Below are 21,665 nucleotides of genomic sequence, written 5' to 3'. Positions count from 1 at the left end.
TATAGCACAAAAGGAGCAAAATTCGAATTTTGTGATCTTCTTTACACTATTAGAATTTAAATTCTAAAATTACGGTAAAATAACCGGCAGCAGTTCTTCCATTCAATTAACCATAAAGTTTACCGTAAAGAATTTTTTTACCTTTAAGGTTTTGAAATCGTAACTAGTATAAACAAAAAACAATGAATACAAGGCTATCCAGTTTTTTAGCCACTTACTAGCAATGTTTCAAAACAGTAAAAAGGAAATTTAATTAGACATAAAAGCTAGGCTTTTCGTTAGGTAATATGGGCACTGGAGCTAGGCTGTGGTTGAGTTGTGCTTATGAAAAAAACCATGGAATGTGGATTAATTAACTTTTCTGGTTGTTTCAACTGTTTTGTAAGACTTATATTGGACTTTGCTGTGTAAAGAAGATTTATGAGGCTGTCATCTATACGTGAATAAAAATTTCGCATTCTACTAGTTAAAAAATGTCATTAAAAAACTGCAGCTTTTGGAGCAAAACTAATTTCAAATTTGAAATCCTCACATCCGAATTAGATAAGCAGAAGTATTTGTATGAATGCAACAAAACCTTTGTTTCCCAATGTTATTTATTGGCTAAAAAATTCATTGTGAAATCGAATTAATTTCAATGTACTTTTGAGCAACTTTGATTTATTGACCTTCCATATTAAGGTTGTTAATTTTATTACAAGCTTTATTTGTTTGAAATCATAACTTATAAATGCTTTTTTTTAGTTAGGTAGTTTCACCAAGTTTGATAAATTGGCGATAATAGCCTACTGCAAGTTTAATCATAGTTCTTACTACTCTACCTACCACTCCAGATGATAATTATGATGCCGCTGATGATGCATACCTCCTCTTCCATAATAAGTTACTTTTTATTCTTTTTAAATTTTTTCAATCAGTAGAACTGTATAGGAAGCGTTTGTAGATTTGAATGACATACAGTTTGTTATTTTGAGTTATTTTAACATTAATTTCTACAATATATCGGCAAATTGTTGACCAAAGCGTCTATCTTCCTAATAATCATGTTGCAATGCACGGTATTTGATTTTTTGTTAAAGATAGAAGAGAAGAGCTAATTTTTTAACTTATATTGTTTAATGTTACCTACAATTTATTCTAAATGCCAATTTTTAAAAATACGCTTTTGAAAGTCACATTTTGAGAACAGAATCGTGTTAAATTTTAACTTTCGATTTTTTAATGTTTCTAAATACTTACTGGTTTAATATATGCACATTTTCTAATGAAATTGAATTATTAAGTCTCGGGGTTCCGTCTGAAGAAGAACGATCATTTGGGGAACCCAAATGATCGTTGTCTAAAAAAATTGAGAACCCGTGAGGTTGACGATTTATCTAGAACTGAGTTTCGCCGAAAGTACTCTACTCAATGTAGGGACGTCTACCCGTGTCAGTAAACAAGTGTAAATCGAAAATTTCATAACTGCTGGTGAGTGTGAGAAATAAAATGAAAGTATTTCTTGTCGTGTTTCACACTCTTTTACCCCTTCTCGATTCACTCTTGAAAAGTTTTGCATTGGAACTGCATCCTAGTAGTTTGCAGAAAAATTACTTTAATCTTTGTTTATGAAATTTTTTGATTAGACTATACGATAATTCCCTTCCTCATTTAAGTTTAATGATCAACATTACTGTGATGGCTGGCTACATCACCAAACTAGTATTCCTTAAGTTATCTGAAACGAAGTGTTTATTTTGTTTATAATATTTTCTAAACGTGTTTCTTTGAAATTAAATCATTTAAAATCAACGGTAATTGAAATGGAAAAAAAAAATGAGTTACGTATTGAAAGGCAAAATCCATTTGAAAGTGGCATATCCTAACACTAATTCGCTTAGGAGAAACAAAAAGAAATCTATATACAATTACTGGCACCAATGACGCTTAATTAATTTAGGTATTGGGTGCATATTGAAAGAAAAGAAAAAATCTGTGTACTAAAAAGCCAAATTAATTAAAACACTCACAAGTTTGAGATAGACTTTAAAATCAACGTTAGAGGAAAATTGCTTCCGATGTCGTTCCGAAAGATTAAAAATATTCCAATTTTAAATATATTCAGCTGTTTTCATGACACTTAAGCAGTACCTACTATAAAGATTTTTCTAACATTATATTTTATAAAATTTTATCAACGCAAATATCATACCTGGCAAATCAAATTTTTTAAAATGTTGAAGATTTATTAGAAAGTTGTAGAAGAAATTACACACTACAGTAACTAAAAGAAAAAGATCCATAATTATTTCACAACATAATAATTTTATTTAAGAACAAAACACACTGTGAAATAAACTTCATCCAATTGTAAATGCAATACATTACCTTCATTGTTTGAAATTAACGTCGATAACCTTTTGGTAAAACACAATTTAAAAATACATAATTGTTATTAAAAAAAATTTCATGTCTTTATAACTATTTGATACAATTTGAGTTTATTCTACCAATTGTAAGTCTTTATTTACTTGAAATTATATTTCCAAGTAGTCATTAAATGCTTTTATGAAACGTTCAGCAACAGGTAATCGGTAGCGCTTCGCGCTGTCGTGCCACAGGTCCCTGGTTCGATCCTCGGGCCGGGCAAGGTTGACTCAGCCTTTCATCCCAGTGGGTCGATAAATGAGTACCAAGCATGCTTGGGAACTAAACACTGGGGGTTCCGCTTTCGGCTGACCACCTAACCGGAACATCTACTCCTGCACCCCAGAGCCCAAAGGTCAAGAAAACTGAGATGGTCACAGCAGGCCTTGGCCCTCTATGGGCTGTCGCACCGCTGAGTTTAGTTTAGTTTTAGCAACAGGTAATAATGTGTGTACCACACAAAACAGGGATGAATCTCATAGGTTTCTCTCTTTTTTAAAACTTTAATACCACAATCAACTTGAGGACTTTCCGCCATGGCATATTTAAATGGTCCTTGCTGAATATTCACACTGGTAGCTTCATTCGGTGTAAGAATCGAACTTAGAACTCCCAGCTTTACATCAGAGTGTGCAATTGCCATTTTGTAATATCCAACAGTCCTTCTCAAAATGGAAACGGCCCAGAGAAGTTTCATTTGAAGAGACATTTAAAAACAAACAGTTTCTTCACAGTAGATTTGCTTGAAGATGAAGAGCTATAGCTGAAATTATACGAGAAAGAAATTAAACTTTACATTGAAAAAATTAAGTTTCAAACTATTAAACGTAAAATACTTATTAGAAAATTAAATTATTTTATTGGAAAATGCTTTTTTCAAAATTCTTATATCCCTTGCAATAAAATTCAGTGAGTAAATTCCCATAGTAATACCTGCGTCAAAAAAACCCTGGCAATTAAATACCAATTTACTAGTATATAAGACATGTTAACTTGTTTCTATCAGGAGGTACCTTTTGATAGATGAAGGTTGACATAGTCGAGTTATAATTCCCCTCAAATCTACCAATAAGTTTTTTTTTTCATTTTCTTACCTTTTCTTTTGGTTTTTATTCAGTTTGAAGCTTATATTAGAATAAAAAAACAATGAGTTTATGTAAAAAATAAGAGCAACATGTAAGCAAATATGTAAGTAATCGGAAAATCATATTGCATATTAATTGAGCTTGTTCTTAAATCAAAGCTCTTACAATAAGCACATGTTATGTATTTGTAGAACTTCATTTTGAAAAGAGTATCAGCATATATACAGAGCTAGACTAATATATAAGTTTCCAATGAATGAACAAAACAAGTTCAAATTGCAAAGCAATCCGAAGTGGATAAGCGTTCTCGTGGGTTGATGAGTACAGCAAGCAACGGATTGCAACCAGTTTTTTCATTTTTACTCAAAAGTTACTGCCCTGATAAACCTACGATGATTTTTATAAATGTTAACTAACAGAAAAAAAATTCTATCTAATTTAAGCATTAATGTAATAGGAATTTTTTCCTTGAGTTAAAGTTCTATGGAGAGCATAATAATCTAATAATAGTATTAAGTAAATCAATACCTCTGCGGTACTGGATTGGAGATCGATCATTCTCTGATTCAGGTCAAAATTACGATCTGTGGATGAATGAATGGATATATGAATGAGTTCGCCTTATAAACGGGTGTGAGTATGGGCGAGGCAGAGGTCGAATTCTTGGCCATAGATGGCGCCATTGGAAAACAAGAACAATCGCACCCCCTCTGCCTTAATGGCATACGTCAACAACAATAGTATAATAAGTAACATAATAATAATAAGTAACATGAGAATAATAATAAGTTACATAATAATAATAATAAGTAATATAACATAATAAGTAAAACAGAAGAAAACAAAAAAATCTAGTATAAACAATAGTATTAGATATGTAGATAAAAGAAACGCAGATATGTGATGCGTAGAACTTAAAATAAGGTTATTTTCATTATTGGATCACCCCCGCATTGTTGGTGCACTAAATAGATCTTTGGAATTTTACTATAGAATAGAATAACTTAAATAATATCAACAAAAAAAATTAGAATACCTTCGTGCTTATCAAAACGCTCCAGAAAAGTTTAAGATTAAGAATCATTTCGCTGTTACGCAGTATCGTGCGATAAGCTATTCACTCTTAATCTTAACCAGGTTATCTACTTATGATTTGGTTATTACTTTATAATAACAAAAAGAAAACTTAAAATTATTTTCTTGATATGAATAATCAGATACACCTTTGAACAATTAAAAAAGTGTTATCATTTCAAAGGAAATGCTGCAGATGCCGTCTTTTATCATAATAAGTTGAACAAGGTATTAACAAGTTAGCAATTGTAATTTGAAAGACAAATATAAATATCTACAACAATGTTATCAATATATATTCTCTGAAATACAACTCGTTGAGTTGTTATCATAGTTGTTGAAAAATTTAAAAATAATCCGATACAGCTGGGGCTAGAAAAAAAACTGTTGGCAAAAAAAAAGAGGAGGACCTAATTAGATAAACACACTTTCTTATGCACTTAAAAACTGGTTCGACTTGTTTTTCAAGATTAAGAATATCTAAGCATGTCACAATCACGATAAAATAAATGTCATATTTAAAATACTAAAAATGTTCTTTTTCATTTGCAAATGTTCTTCATTTGCAAATGTTCTTCGTTTGCATGCTCTTTTCGTTTGCATGCTCTTTTTATTTGAAAAATTCGTTTTCATTTGCAAGCTTTTTTCATTTTCTAATGCACTTTTTAAAAAATTCAATTTTCACCAGCAAATGCTCTTTCTTAAAAATGCTCTTTTCCTTTGCAAATGCTCTTTCTAAAAATTCCTCTTCATTTACATGCACTTTTTGTAAACGCTCTGTTAAAAATGTTACTTTTCAGTTGCAATTATTCTGTTTCAAAATGCTCTTTTTAATTTGCCTGCTCTTTTCTTTTGCAAATGCTCTTTTAAATAAATCGCTTTTATTTGCAAATGCTTTTTTTCATTTGCAACTCTATCGTTTCTCATACTAGAGGTATGTATTTTACTTACTAGAAGTTGAAAATAAGAAAAAAAATAATATTTTCAGACGCATTTTCTTTGCAGATCTCTTAAAAAATTCATTGTTTAATAGTTTTCACTTATTTTTCTTAAACGATTCTAAATGGTTTTCAACCTCATTATGCTGTATTTTTAAAAACAATGTTAGGTCTTTTTTTGAGCTATGTTCATAGATGATTTTTTCTGATTTATGACTAGTGATTCCCCGCTAAAAAAGATTAAACAGCAGAAAGCAAATAGTATTATCGTTTCAACCATGAAATGTTTAAAGGGGCAATGAAAGTGAAATTCACACTTATTCGATTTAAATTATTTTCAAAAACTAATGAAAATGGCTTTTCGAAACATAAAATAAGAAACAATATGCTTTTTTTATAAAATTGAACAAACTAATGATAATACTATGATAATCACAGCGAAGCATACAATTGCCTAGATTTGAAAAATAAGTAGTTGTTTTTGATAAAACTTAAACTAAAGGAATACCGATCGTGTGACTTAACAAAAAGAAATACATGAGAAGTAATTTAACTCGCTGACAAGAATTATGAAAATTCGAATAGGGAACTATTTTTATAACTCTTTATTAAGTTTTCATTTATTTTTGAAAACTCCACTATACATATTAAGATTTGTTTTTTTATACAAAGGCATTTAATTTTGTAATAATTTTCGAATAAATTGGAATTTCAAAGCAAAATTTGCTTTAAGTTTGCAAATAAAAATAGCTTTTTCAGCAAATCAAATTTTCACTCCGTGTATTTCATCGGGCTGTAGATAAACCAAGCATTGCATTTCTTCTTTACAATTTTAGCAGTTAATAATTCTAGAACTTATATTCAAATCTTCTTTTTTTTTAATTTGGCCTCACTTTCTATTTATTTTTTTAAATACCTTCACAGTTTTTAAATGTTACAGATTTTGAGCAGCGATTTGCTTTGCTGATCAAAATAACGCAATTAAATAATACTAATTAGCGTAACGCAAAATAAGTGAACAAATTTTCAATAAAAAACCCAACTTATAATTGTAATAACTTTCAAACAAACTAGAATTTCGAAAAAATTCTGTTTGGTTTATAAACAAATATGGCTCTTTCAACATAAATAATTTAAACTCAGTTGTTGATTCCTGCAGCCTGTTCAGCGGTCCGTATGGCATTTTTTTCTACAAGTTTAACAGTTAATAATTTTTTAATATTAATTTTTTTTCGTTGTACTCCCTGTACAGTTATAAAACACACACAATTATGAAATTCGCTTACCCAAATGTAATTCGATACAAAAAGTAACTTTTAATAAATATTTATTATTTTTTATTATTCTATTTGATAATGATCAAAAAAAGAATTCCAGATTTGGTTCCTAGGTGGCACACAAGGCGTATTTAATAAATCTACATGTAGACCCCTGCTGGCAACCATTTTTATGTACTTTTCAAAGAGTTACATCACAAAAGATATTTTCACGCTACGTAAGTACTTTTTTTGGTATTAGAATATTACATTGCAACAAAGTAATTTTGTTTAAACAAATAGGAATTATTAACCGAATATGTAAGTGGACACCTTAATGAACATTTCAAAAAAAAAGATTAGTTTTGTTAATTAACTAGCATTGTTTTTAACAAATGACGCTGAAATGGCGTCTTGGGGACGATTGTAGCAATAAGTAAAGGGACAATTGTAACAGCTGAAAATAAATAATCTTATGTTTACAAACCATTACTTAACTCCTTAAGAACCACCAATAGTTTCCTTTTTCATTTATATTATGCTGCATGTGCATTACTTTATTTGTCACCTTTCACTGCATAAATTAAAATTTCTAACCCCTTAAAGTCAAAAGTTTAACCCTTTAGGTCTCTGCTCATTATTATTTTTACACCTAAAATATCACTACTACTTTGATCAATAAAAAAATATATCACAACTATGATAATATGTATAATTAACTATGTTTTAGTTGAATTTATGAACTGTTACAATTGACCCCGTAAGTGGGGACAATTGTAACAAGTACATGACTGTCAAAAATTGTTAATAACTAATATAATAACATTTAAAATAAGGTATTTATTTTTTTTTCTAGTAGAGGATAGTCTACTTTACTCGTCTGTCAATTAATGCTAATAATATATTGGATTTTTTGTTAGTTAAAAATAGTTAAGTAAAAAATTTTACAATTGACCCCACTCTCCCCTATACTTATACATGCACTCAAATTATAATTTCAGTGTAATACTTCTTTTGATATGAATAAACTGTGCTCGTATTTTGATAACAGCAATTCTATATGGAAAATATTATTTATATTTTTCATACTCAAACAAATTCATAGCTATTAGAAGTTAAAGTAAATATCAAATTGATTATAATAATAATAATAATTAAAACGCTACAAGTATTTTGTACCAGAGTATGGCTTCTTGTTTTAAGCAATATAAAAGGGAAAACATGGAGAACGTCTTAACTTTTAAAATAATATCGGACAAATTCTGTACTTATAACCGAATAAAAAATATTATTGAAATTAAACTAAGTAAATTGTATAATTAAAATAAATATAATTTATAATTTTAAAATAATGAAAATATATCTGGTTTTTTATGGAACTAGTGCAATTAGATAAATATAATGTTAAAAAAAAACAATAAAATTATTCTTTCATTGAATCAAACATTTGTTGTAATATCTCGCGATTCATTTCTAATTGTCATCAATACATTACTTAAAATTCGCTTTCCGTGTCCATGTTTTTAGTTCAGAGATAGGCTTAAACAGCTATAAACAGCGTGCTTGTAGCTTCGTCTCTGTAGCATTAATCACGCTAGGAGGAACGTAAATATACGTAGCATCTAAAATGAACGCGAGCATGCGCAGTTGCTTCAAATCTTACGAAAGGGAGAGTACGGAAACTAAAGTAAAAGTGCGAAATCTCCCTATTGCCAAAATGCACTCCGACACTTTATGGGTTAAAAACAAATTTTGTTCAGTTAATGCTTGAATTTTGATGATTAAATTTTAAGTGGTCTTTTAAGGTAGAACTTATGACAGAACTTTATATAAGATCACACTTTTTCTTTAAAATTTTTATTTTATTTCCAATGCCCATCTGTGTTATCATTTCGTCAATTCTGGAATTTGCATGACAGATTTGTTGGCCACTCTTTAACGGGCACCATATTAGGTTGGCCAACGTTGCTCCCCCAGTAAGGACAGATAGTACAGGGAATGGAAGAACGTCCATGCCTTGCCCGGGATTCGAACCTGGAACCTTTCTGATGCAAGGCTAGTTCCCTGACGGTCGGTAGATCACACTTTTTAAAATCTTTGAAAATTAGAAGTGGCAAATGTATGATATAAATAATAATTGGTAGGTTTTCCGTCTAAAAGTAAAAATAAACTAATTCCTAACAATTATTCTACGTCACAAAAATGCAATTCAATTGTGTTTTTTTTCTTTTTGTTTTTGGTTATTATTATTATTTTTTTACAATTCTAGAAAAAGGGGAAAATAAAATAAGCTTTACAATGTTATCTTCCATGTACCCATTTTCTCATAAGGTCATGAAATATCACAATTTACACTAAGTAAAAGGAAGAAATGAACTTTGAACTTAAAAGATTTTTTTTCTTGATTATAATAGAAAATCGCACCGTAACAATGGTGATCGTTATACATTTTTCGTATCCTTATCATAAATGCAGTCAAAATGTATGAACATTAGGGTTTGCAAACTTACATTTAAGCGATGAGAAAACGAAAATTGCGAACAGTAACTGAAACATGACTATTGATGAAAGTGGCTATACGAAACATTTAAACCCGTTTGATTGTCGAAAAAAAATTGAGTGGAGACGAAAGTTCTTTTTTTTTCCAAACGCATGCAAATTTCATTTAACAATCACAAATACATTTGCGTGTAATATTTGTCGGTAACTGTTTTTTAAATAACAAATAAAATGGCTGGTTTTATAATGACATATGAGTAATAGTAAATAAATAAGATTTCTAAATATGACTACAGAAATATTTTTTCCAAATATAATAAATTTTAACAATTTTAAGAAATGGGCATTTCATAGATTGTCAAAAGTTTCAGAACTTTTTAGAAAAGCATTTGAAAATATTTCAACAGTTAGCTTAGTTGAACATTTTAAGTTATGAAACTGCTTTCTAATATATTATATTTTATTTTATAAACAGCTGACCAATATTTGATTTAAGACTACTAATGTTCAACTCCGTATCCTTGTACTTTTGAACCCAATTCAGAAGACAAGGGAACTCCTGGATCAAGTATTGGGAGAAATTTGCCTTCGTGGAAGTCTTTTTGATTGAACTAACCTGCATTTGCGTTACATGGGGAAGAAAACCACGTAAACCTTGCACGGTTAGCCTGACGGCAAGGGGACTCATGGGTTACCATGATCCGTTTATTACTGAGAATATTTTACGTCAGCATTGCGGTCGGTGCGTGCCAGGTGCGGAATTTGTATCGACCAGTCATGGCTGGAATTCGAAACCAATTCACCTCATTGGTAGGCGAGAGCTCTACCCCCTGATATACCGCGGCTTTTTCTAATACATTGAAAGAATTAATTGAATTTATGTGAATGTTAATTTTATAAATTCATTGATTGCTTACCAATGTACGTTTTGTGTATTACCAATTAGTGATCTTGATATTGACTTTCTTTTTCTTTCCAAAAATCTATTTTTAATTTTTTAATGGTTTACCCTAAGAGTTCTCACCATTGAGTATATGTATAAGCCAGCAGAGGAAAGTGAATATTGTAATGTAAGAAAAAAATTTTGTTTCAAAAATTATAAAGTATTCAAACTTATTATTCGTGATTAAATTATCTACAAAAACTTATTTTATTTCTAACTAGTAATCACTTAAAAGCTTTTTTCCTAGAAAAATTTACATCCTTACATTTTATTAATATGTTATTTCATCATGAGATGAAATAACATTAATGACTAATATGTAATAGATGAACGCATATTTTGGCGAAATGATTTTTCCCATTAATATATCATCCGTTAATTTTAAAAGTGGAATAAGTCCTTTTTTCATGCATGGAGATTTTTAACGGTTAGTGTTTGAAGGAATTTAAAACTATTGGCAAAAGTTAATCAATTTGGATGATATGTTTAGTACTATTATATGATTAAACTTAAAAATCAATAATGATTCTTAAATTAGTAGAAAAATGAATGATTTAGTTCCAAATGGACTTATAAATGGAATTTCTAAAAAGAGAATTTCCGTTCCGATGAATGGGTTAAACATTAAGAAAACATTTATATTATAAAGTGACCAAAAACGAAACAAAAAAACTGGCTAAATTGCCAGAATGGAAGTAAAAAAACAGAAATATTAAATTAAAATTTCCGTTTTAATAAAAAATATAAATTATTAAAAAAAAACATTCACATATTCACATGATACTGAAAGCTCTGCTGATATTTGGATTCAAATATCTTATCCGGAATGTGGTTTTAATTAGTAAAACAGCTAAAACTTCAGAAAACTCAATTAGCTATAAATTTTTCAATTTAGCGTTTCATAAAATAAATATTTAAGTTTATTTGTTCAATATTTTTCATATGCAGCAATCACTAAAAAATTTGAAACTTCTTCCGAAAATCACTAGCCTGACGAAATTTTAAAAAAAAAGTTTATATCAAAAACTTTTTAAAAAAAAACATCTAAACTTACCTCTGTTTGAGTGCGAAATATAGTTTTATTTCCAATCCCGATTAATTATTGATTCCTAATTAAAAGATTCAATTCTTAATCGCTTTTAAATATTTAGTGTAAAACGTAAATTCTTGAGTTCGTACTATAAAAGCATGTTCTTTAAATTTCAGATAAGCAAAAATTTAAAAAACAAAGCAAAACATTAGACAAGAAGGGAAAATTTAACAACACATGTGCATTTTATCACTTATCGCAGAAAGTTATTAATACTGTTGAAATATGATTAATCATAATCGCAAAGCAATATTCTGTTTGTGTACAATTTTATTTCCCCCCAATTGCTCACTTTTCATTTGCAGAACCATCTTACCAAAGTTCCAACACTCCATACATGGTGACAAACGTAAATTTCTGTTATCAGAAGATGTGAAAGTAGTCTTGATCATTGATCATTACAATCTAATCATTTTCCCGCCCTTTTTTGTCAATCATTGTTAAACACAAAAATTATTTTCTTCTGATATATATATATATATATATATATATATATATATATATATATTATATATATATATATATATATATATATATATATATATATATATATATATATATATATATATATATATATATACAGCAAAATGAATAAATACAAAAAAACACTAAGAAAATTAAGAAAAACAATAAGTTTTATTTATTGCGCATAAGCTACAAGTAAACAGAACTCATAACATAAGTTCAAAATGAAGATAAAAACAAAGGAAAATTACAGACATATGAAAAAAGGGGGGAAGGAAAATAAAAAATAACAAGCAACTGGAGAAAGAAAAGGGATAAAAAAAATTTTTAAAAATCCGGAAAATAAAGGATATAATCTTTTTTGCGGATATTATCGTGTGGGCTGATGAAAAGATTATATCTTTTATTTTCCGGATTTTTTAAAAAAAAAATTATCCTTTTATATATATATATATATATATATATATATATATATATATATATATATATATATATATATATATATATATATATATATATATATATATATATACACATTTCGAGATATTTCTCTCAATTTACAGAATTAAAAAAAATCCAGCCAAATATTCAAAAATTATAAGGGAATCTTTTTGTGCCGATTTTCATGTACTAAAATGATGTTTTTAAAATCTTCACACGTCTAATATATTGCTAATGCTATAGTAAATATGCACCTACCTGTTTAAATTAGTCTTATAATCTTTGCATGCTTTTTATTATTAATGCAATAAACGTAGACCCACTTACATGCGTATTGTAAGGTTGAGATTGAAACTTGCACTATTCAATAATGCTAATTAAAAAAAGAAATATCATAGATAAATCTCATTAAAAAAAGGAAGAAAAAACACTCATTTTACTTACAATTAGTTAGATAAATTGTTTCCAAATTTCGCTTTGTCTAGGGAAATAATTTTAGCTTTAAAATGTAATAAGAAAATTATTTTTTACAATTGTTTGCATTTTCCTCGTTGTCACCAAGGAGTAAAATTTTAATCACCGCAAAAAAAACTAGCTGTTATTTCGTTTGAAATGTAATTAGATTCATTTTTATAAACTCGTGACTTTAAAATTGTATACTTCAAAATTAGAAATTTTAAAGCATTTAAAATCTGTAAGAAAATTAAAAACTCTTAACCTTGAAGTAATTACATTTTTAACAATCTTTTCAAACAGAATGACACATCTTCAAATTAGAGACAATCATAAATCTCAAGAAAATATAACTTTGAATCAGAAGTCTTAGTATCTGAGTAAATAAACGGTTGCATTAGGCATTAAAACCAAAAGGCTTTTGACAGCTGCATAAAACATTTCCTTTCCTTCCAACATCCTGCAAGAAATGTCAACATTGCCACGTTATTTCTTGTATATGGAAGTTTTTTCCATTCATAAAAATAATTTTTTTTACTCGCTTTCACTTTCGGATTTTACATTTTCAAAATTTATATTCTAGCATGTGAGTTTTTCTGGAATTACCGTTTCTGGAAATACTCTCATAAAAAAGGAAAAACGTCAAATTGTTTACTATTTATCTAAGATCATATGCATAGATAAATAAAAAGGAGAGAATTTCTCATCCGTTTGTATTTTAAAGATGATGACGAATATCGAATTGATAATAACTTTTTAGGGATTTATCAAATTACCAAATTTTTAGCATTTGTATTTATTTTTGCCACTTTCTTAGTCATTTTTACAACTGTACAACTGTGAGCCACGGTGGTTCAGGGGATAGAACGTTCGCCTACCAATGAGGGGAACCGGAGTTCGATCCCGGCGGTGGCTGGTTGATACGAATTCCGCATCCGGCTTGTACCGACCACAGTGCTAACGTGAAATATCCTCAATGGTAAAGGGATCATGGGTTAGAGTCCCCCTGCCGTCAGGCTAACCGTGGGAGGTTCTCGTTGTCTTCCTCTCCATGTAACGCAAATGCTGGTTAGTTCCATCAAAAACTCCTCCACCAGGAGTTCCCTTGTCTTCTGGATTGGGTTCAAAATTAAAAGGCTACGTACTTGAACATTAGTAGTCGTAAACCCAAAGATTGGGTCGGCTGTTCAACGACGGTTATAAAATAAAATAAAATAAAACTGTACAACTGTATTCAAATCGAAGATCACTAAATATTAGTTCAACTTCAATGAATTTCGAAAAACGATTTTCAATAACAAACGGCTTTCTTTAATTAAAATTTAAATTAAATATTAACGAAAAGATGTTATTTTATATTTCAAGAAAGCAAATAGTTGATTTTTATCATAAATTATTTTTTTGTACACAGCGTAAAAATAAATTATAAGTATTGATAGGGGAAATATTCTAATTTAATATATTTATTTGAGAACCAAAAATTAGTTAATAAATTCAGCATTTGAATTCTTTTTCGTCAGCCATAGTTATAATATTTAATGAAATGTAAATGTAAAATGTAAAACACACATCAGTAGATAACTTTTTTTAGCTTTAATACCAGTAATTTTGATATTATTCTATAGGATTTCAATATTTATATTAAATGCAAAATTCCTTCATGCAAAATTCCATTCCAAAAAGTGGAAAGGAAGTTGATAACTTTTTTTTTGGCTTTATAGCCAGTAACTTTGATATCGCTTTATAGGATTGTAGTATTTATATTAGAATGCTTTTTTTCATTGACATTTGTATTTAAAATGAAAAAAGCTTTGGACTTCCTGCTCTCAGTTTGGTCAATGACAATTTCGGATTGGTAAAAACAACATCAATTTTAAAAGCTTGCAGAGAATTAGTATAAAAGTGTTTTTATAATTTTGTCCAACTCATATATATGCAATATAAAAAAATTAATTGTAATAAAATATTTAAAAGTGGGTCAAGGCTTTTAGCTTTATTTTATTTGCATTGTAGCAATCTTTATTTTATTTATATTTTAATTAGTTTATTGTGGAGCCGCTATCAGCTTTCAAAGTTTACTTCTTATATAAGAGACTACATAAATTAAAAATAATGGAAAAGAAATATAAATAAATAAATATAGCATTTTAGGAAAAATTGCACATAAAAAAATGAATATAGCTGTTTAATGTGTACAGAATAATTTGACAATTATTTCTCACGACTATTTTGTCGTGGACAATTTTTAAGCAAACTAGTTTTGATGGGTATTTTAAATCATATTACCTGTTTAAAAGCTTTTCTCATATAGAAAACAACTGTGGGAAATTTTGTAATTTCACTAAAATAAGGCTCAGAATTATAATTTAATGTTTTCATTAAGAAAAAGGAAATGCTAGAGCACTTTGGAATAACAAAATTATAATCTTCACTATAATACCAAATACTTTCATAAAAATCCCAAAGAAATAATTTCAAGGAACTTCTCCAATAGTTTAAACTTTTTTGTTAAATATGGAAAACATTCTCTCATATTCATTTAAACTAAAGAGAGCAATCAGATAACTTCACAGTTATAACCTCAAACCTGTTTTCTATAGTTGTGTTATAGACATTATGTCAACTGATTATGTCCCTGAACATTATGACTTGTACAAAACGTGACACACCCGATTGCCATCTTTAAAATTTATCTTTGCATTTCGTAAATGTTTGTTTAAGTAATTTTCGTTCTAATGCATGTAATTTTCGTTCTATACCTGTCTTTTTTTTTTTTAAATAATTAAATGTGATTAATTTTGCAATCACTAGCATGAACCTAGAAATCCAAAAGTGGCTCATTTATCTAAGCTCTGTGTCTGTTTCGCTCAGTTGTATTTAAATATTTTTTAAATAATTTTGTACAATTATTAGTAAGCTCTTCCTCCTGCTTGCTTCGTACATCAACCACTATGATTGCCTCGCATTAAATCTCTTTTTTCTTTAAAAGTCAATATTTTTTTCAATATCATTCTAATTTTATGCATTACGTCAAATTTCATCTCTTTTAGTAGCATTTCAGAGGGCACTAGATTACCCTACATGGTATTTTTCATAACAAATTTAACATTTGATAATTCTGGAATAATATTTTTTTTTATTCTGACCTACATCCTGTATGTTTTCTTCCACTTTCGTGATTTCAAGTTTCTAAGTTTTCTCAAGTTTGGTGCAGCAAAACAAAATGTAACATAAAACAAAAAGAGTGAGAAAAATTTCGCAAGAAATAAAAAATCATTTAAACGCAATAATTTTCAAGCAAATTACAATCGAGCTCGCGTTAAGTTTATAAACAAATTTGTTCTTTTTAGTACGACAAATTTCAAGCCTGTAATTGTATTCCTGCTGCCTTCAAAACAATCTATTTTTCGTTAACATTTTAAATGTTAATAATTCTCGAACTATTTATCGAATGTTGTTCTTATTGCTTCATCGTGCTCATTGTATATTTTTCAACACACAGTAATTTCACGTATATTAAGTCATATTTTAAGTTCACATATAAAGTCACTTTAAGGTCACGTATGCTAAGGCATAGTCACAATAATATTTTAAGTCATTGTTAAGACGCAACATGTAAAGTTAAATTGAACACCCAAAAGAGAGGCAGCTCTTGCCATTTTTAATCATTGATAGATTATGTTATCTATTGAAATGCAAAACAAAACGAAATTTTAGTTTTTCCAATGACATTCTTAAGCTTGACTTGCGCATCCTTGAGCTTTAACAATGAAATCATGTAAATAAAAACCGTGATTAACTATTACAACATAGCGTTATCAAGAAATTTACGTCCTTGAAAACAAAGGTGTCCTTCTGTAAAAATTACTCAAGTCAAAATCGAAAAAAATTAAATTGGTAATTATTTGTAGTAAAATTTTAAAAAAAACTGCACCAATGGTATTTTTAGCTCTAATTTGAATTTAAATTGCAGTTTGTGCACATTATAAAATAACACAAACTTTTAATAAATCTGCTTATTCTTTGAAAGCAGATGTTTAATCGTAAAATGTAAACATAATATCTTGTAATCACTTCTGTTAATATATGCTTTTTTACTGTCAAAAATGTATGATTTTTAATATTTAATATTTTTTTAAGTGTAATAAAAAAAAATTCAAAATCTGACGAATCCTTCTTGGGAAAAACAGGATTAAAAAAATAAAGAAACTAGTTAAATTTCTGAATTCACCATAAAGATTGTGTTGATAAATTATTTTATTTCCTCTGTTTTTCACTCAACGCAACAATCAAACAGGACTTGAAGTTGTTTGTATCACCTTTTTTGATAACATAATACTTTTTTTTTCTCTTAATTGTTAATTTGAAACACCCAGTGTGAATATTTGTATAGTTCAGTTTCTAACAGAAGTTGTAAAAATATATATCAAGAGGATTTGTTCTGGAACAATTAGGAAACATTTTTTTAAAAAAAATCAAATTATTTGACGTTTTGCTTTTACTGAATATCAATAATCTTCTCTTGTAAAACTTTAAACAAATCTAACGCTTCGACCGATGTTGATACTTTAACAAAAGTTATAATTCTAAGCTTGTATAAAAAAAAATTTCCTTCAGTTTTAAAATTCCTTTTATATAAAAAGCAAAAAATCATGCAATGTATAATCAAAATCATGTAATGTATAATCTTATATGCGTAAAATTAAAAACATTTATTTCATGTATCTGATATCACTAAATTTAAAAATATTTGAAACATTAAAACAGTCAAAAAAAAGTTTAGAAACCCATTCAAATATCACTTAATGTTGTACATAAGTTCCCTAAAAATAAGAACAGCTTTTTGACTTCTAGAACATTCATTTTATACACATGCCAAGTATAAATACATTAAAAAGATTTGTCTAAATGTGAATGGCAACAATCACAACATGCAAAATGTTCTGCCCCCCCCCCCCCCGGCGAAAATGTTTTCTATAATTTGGACACTGATATTTCTCTAAATCATTTTTTAGTCCTTATTTTTGAATCTTCGCTTTTTATGTCCACGCGGTAAGAAATCATTCTTCTTACAGATTTTCTCTGTATATTTGACGGTTTAAAGCTATTTTGTTGACTAAATGGCTGTTCTCTGTTTTACATCCTAATCATTTTTTTCCAATGCCCACCTGTGTTAACATCCGTCAATTCAGGCATATACAGGGCGATTTTGTTGGCCTCTCTTTCAGGGGCACCATATTAGGTGGACCAACATCGCTCCCACAGTGAGGACAAATAGTACAGAGAAGGAAAGGACATCCATGCCTTGCCCGGGATTCGAACCCAGAACCTTTCTGATGCAATGACAGTTCCTTACACATCCTAATCATAAGCGGATTAAAACAGTTAGTTCAAATCTTCTTCCCAAGCAGTTTTGCTTACTGCCCGATAACTATACTTTTTTTCAAATCATTTTGCGACTATTTTCTAAACTTTATTTTATTTTTCAGCAATTTTATAGTTTTGAACATGGTATAAAGAAAAGCGCGTGTCGGCTTTATTGTTAAATTGATACTTTACCTGATTATTATATTTCTTTAGATATAATTCTTTGGTAAATTAAGTTGCCATACATTTTTATACCACACTACAGATTTAAACTTTTTTGAACTTAAATATTATTTAAATAAGTAAGACTTTTACAATTTAAGATTTTTCTTCATACTGTATCTCCGGGGAAAGAGTCCTAACCTGCTAGGTGATTAAGGTTCGAGTCCCGCGTCGCCATTTCGATCGAGTGCTGCTCTCGACTCGCACCGACCTCGTAGCTATTTAATCGAGTTTTTTGTTCAAATAACAGGTTTTGTTTCCTGAAGTAAGGCAATTTGTTTATTAAAATATCCGTATTTATTTGCTTAAAAAATAGGCGTTTTTAAATAATAGTATTTTTCTGTGAAATAAGCGGTTTTGAACTGGTACACCAGATGCGAGTTCTTTTCCAGTAAATTAAACAGTTACTTTTTACAGTACATAATTCTACATTTTTTTTAATTCAGAGTTTTTTCGCAAAATAAGCTATTAAAATTGTGTAGTTATCTAATCTATTACATGATTCCTTACATCAAGGTGATAATCAAAACAAACTTTATTATTAGCTAAATTTTGTTGTCAAGTTGACAAAGTCAGCACTATCAAACATAGCGCTTATTTATTAAACCCCCGTGACTACTACACATGGCGTCTGCTAAACTTTGATCAAAAGTAAAATTCTTAGATGAATGAATGTTTAATAAAAATAAATGAATATCTAAAGGTTAAGAGCATCCTGTCTTTCTTAATCTAATCGTGCTGTATTGTTTGTTGTTTATTAAGTAACTCAAATCATAATAATATCTCTCTCTACAGGATTCAACCGCCTCGAACACGTTTTTCAATCTCATTGAGAAGATTTTTTTCCTTATCAAAATATTTTTAAAAAATTTTCCAACATTTTAATTTTACTTCTTTCATCTTATTTGGGAAGTGATTTTTTTTTAACATTGATTAGAAGGTGGGGACACCTACTTGATACTGACGCCAACCCCACAAATCTGCTTTTACTGCTTCTTATACTCATGGGAGACTAACAAATTTTAGTCTAGATTTGTATTAATAGCAATACTCTTTTTAAAATAAAGCTAAAAAAATACGATATCTATGCATCCTGTAAAACATACAATTTATTCAATTTTTTTACATTGAAATTTGATTTACGGACATCCTGCTTAGGACGAATAATTCATTCACACAGAAAAAAAAATTTCTTTCTTTTTTCGTCTTAGAACAGTCGATCCATCCTTATGTTTACGCTTACCAATGTTCAACTCTACAGTCTTGTAATTTTAAGCCTAATTCAGAAGACAAGGGTACTCCTAGATCAAGCATAGGGAGAAATTTGCCTCCATGGAGGAGTTTTTTATGGAACTAACACGCATTTGCGTCACGTGGAAAGGAAAACCACGTAAACCTACCACACTTAGCCTGACGGCAAGGGGACTGTAACCAATTATTCGTCTACCACTAAGGATATTTTAGGTCAGCACTGAGGCCAGTGCTATCCAGGTGCGGAATTCGTATCGACCAACCATCGCTGAGATTCGAACCCGTTTCACCTCATTGGGAGGCGAATGCTCTATCCCCTGATATAACCGCAACTCAGAAAAAAGTATTATCAAAACTATTGATAATTAGCAAAATCTTCTGCCTTTCTTACTCCTTGGGAATAGTAAAAAACGCGGTAATTTTTACTGAAATGTTTCAGCAGTGATTTTTGTAAAATTAACTCTAAAATATAGTTTTAATAACTGTTAAAATTTCGTAAATGTGATAAAATTTTATAATTTATAGCATGGCAGAAAAAGCATTTATTCGCTTAAATTTACTTTTCATTTTTGCATTTTTATTATTTTTATTAAAAATGTGGTAATAAGAACTATTATTTTGAAACTCAAAGTTTTTGTTAAAAACATTACCATATGAACAAAAAATCTACCAAATAAATTATTTAAATAACATATGTTTTGGTTTCATCATAAGAACTAACCTACCAGAAATCTCTTTACCATACAGAACGGTAATTCAGTCCTTTTATTCATCGTTCTAAAGTACGGTATTTGGTGACTTTAAAGTCCTTTGTTCTAACCTGATTTTTTATATTATATGAAACAAAAGAATAAGGTGGAGATTGAAAAGAAAAACGTTATAACACAGTAAGTGAAAAAATGAAAATAGTATTCCTAAGTTAAAACAAACATTTAGGTTTGATCGATGTGCAACGTCTTTCAACGTAAGTTGAACGCAACACTTAATAAGTTTTATCCAGTAATCCTGTAATGCGAATAGTCCAAATATTTACTTTTTACTTAATACCTTTTCAAGTTTGATAACATAGAAATTGCCCTAAAGATATAATGAAGTCTGACAAAGACTCTGAAATCACTTAAGCAAATCACTGTAAAGCAAATATGAGCCCGTTTCATTATGAAGTAAGTCACGAGAAATTTTTTGGCCGAGTGCATTTTGCTTAATATAATCCTTTCCTAGAATAATTTTTAATTAAAAAATTATAAATTTTCGTATTTAAGATTCTTCGGTTCTTAGCTAATCAAAAATAAGACATAAAAATTTTAACATTAGTTACCTATAATGAAATATAATTATCTCTCCGAATTCGATATTAAACAACCCTAAAAGTTGTGTGAAGGGACACTTTTTTTGAAGTTATCACTAAATCGAGCGTTCATACACAGTTTAAAGGGTCTATGAACGCTCAAAACACAAAACATACAAGAAGTTTACATCGAGATCACTCGCATCCGCACCATACGTTAAACAGTTTTGCTTTCGAAAACTCCAATCTTGGCGAATTTTGATTTCATCTGGAACAATCGATAATGAGTTGGCGAGTATTTTCGACTGTTGCCAATATTGCTTTTCATCTGTAGAAACTTAAGTACTCCGCTAAAAAAATTGCATATATGTTTTTAGTTGTGTTATAAAAATATGAATATTTTAATTTTCAAGTCTGTAAATTATATTAAATAATTTTATAATGTATAATTTCTATACGCTCCTACTCTGTCAAGCCTATGTCAAATTCATTTTAATATCACTTTAATGTTCTCTCTTCTACGCGTATGTTTGATTTACAATCTCATTTTATTTTAAGATAGGTAGGTATTTTATTTACGTCTCACTAGAGCTGCCCAATGGGCTATTGGCGACGATCTGAGAAATATCTCTGAGGATGCTCCGAAGACATGCCATCACAATTTTGATACTCTGCAGTAGGAATGGCACCTCCGCTTTGGTAGTCCAACAATGTGCGTGCGCAGTCGAGCACTTTACGGTTCAACAGTTTAACGAGGACCGATACCGAGCAGCCTCGGTTCTTACGTTGGCTGATCAAAGTGGTCACTCCCCCTTGCTTAGTGATGTTTAAATTCGGTGTTCTACTGGGAACCGCGTCTTAACGATCAATCCACTGAGGGACCATTT

This window comes from Parasteatoda tepidariorum, chromosome 1, assembly GCF_982258835.1.
Source record: "Parasteatoda tepidariorum strain Cologne lab strain chromosome 1, Ptep-v5.0, whole genome shotgun sequence".
NCBI classification, from domain to species: domain Eukaryota; kingdom Metazoa; phylum Arthropoda; class Arachnida; order Araneae; family Theridiidae; genus Parasteatoda; species Parasteatoda tepidariorum.
This window is presented reverse-complemented; position numbering follows the sequence as displayed.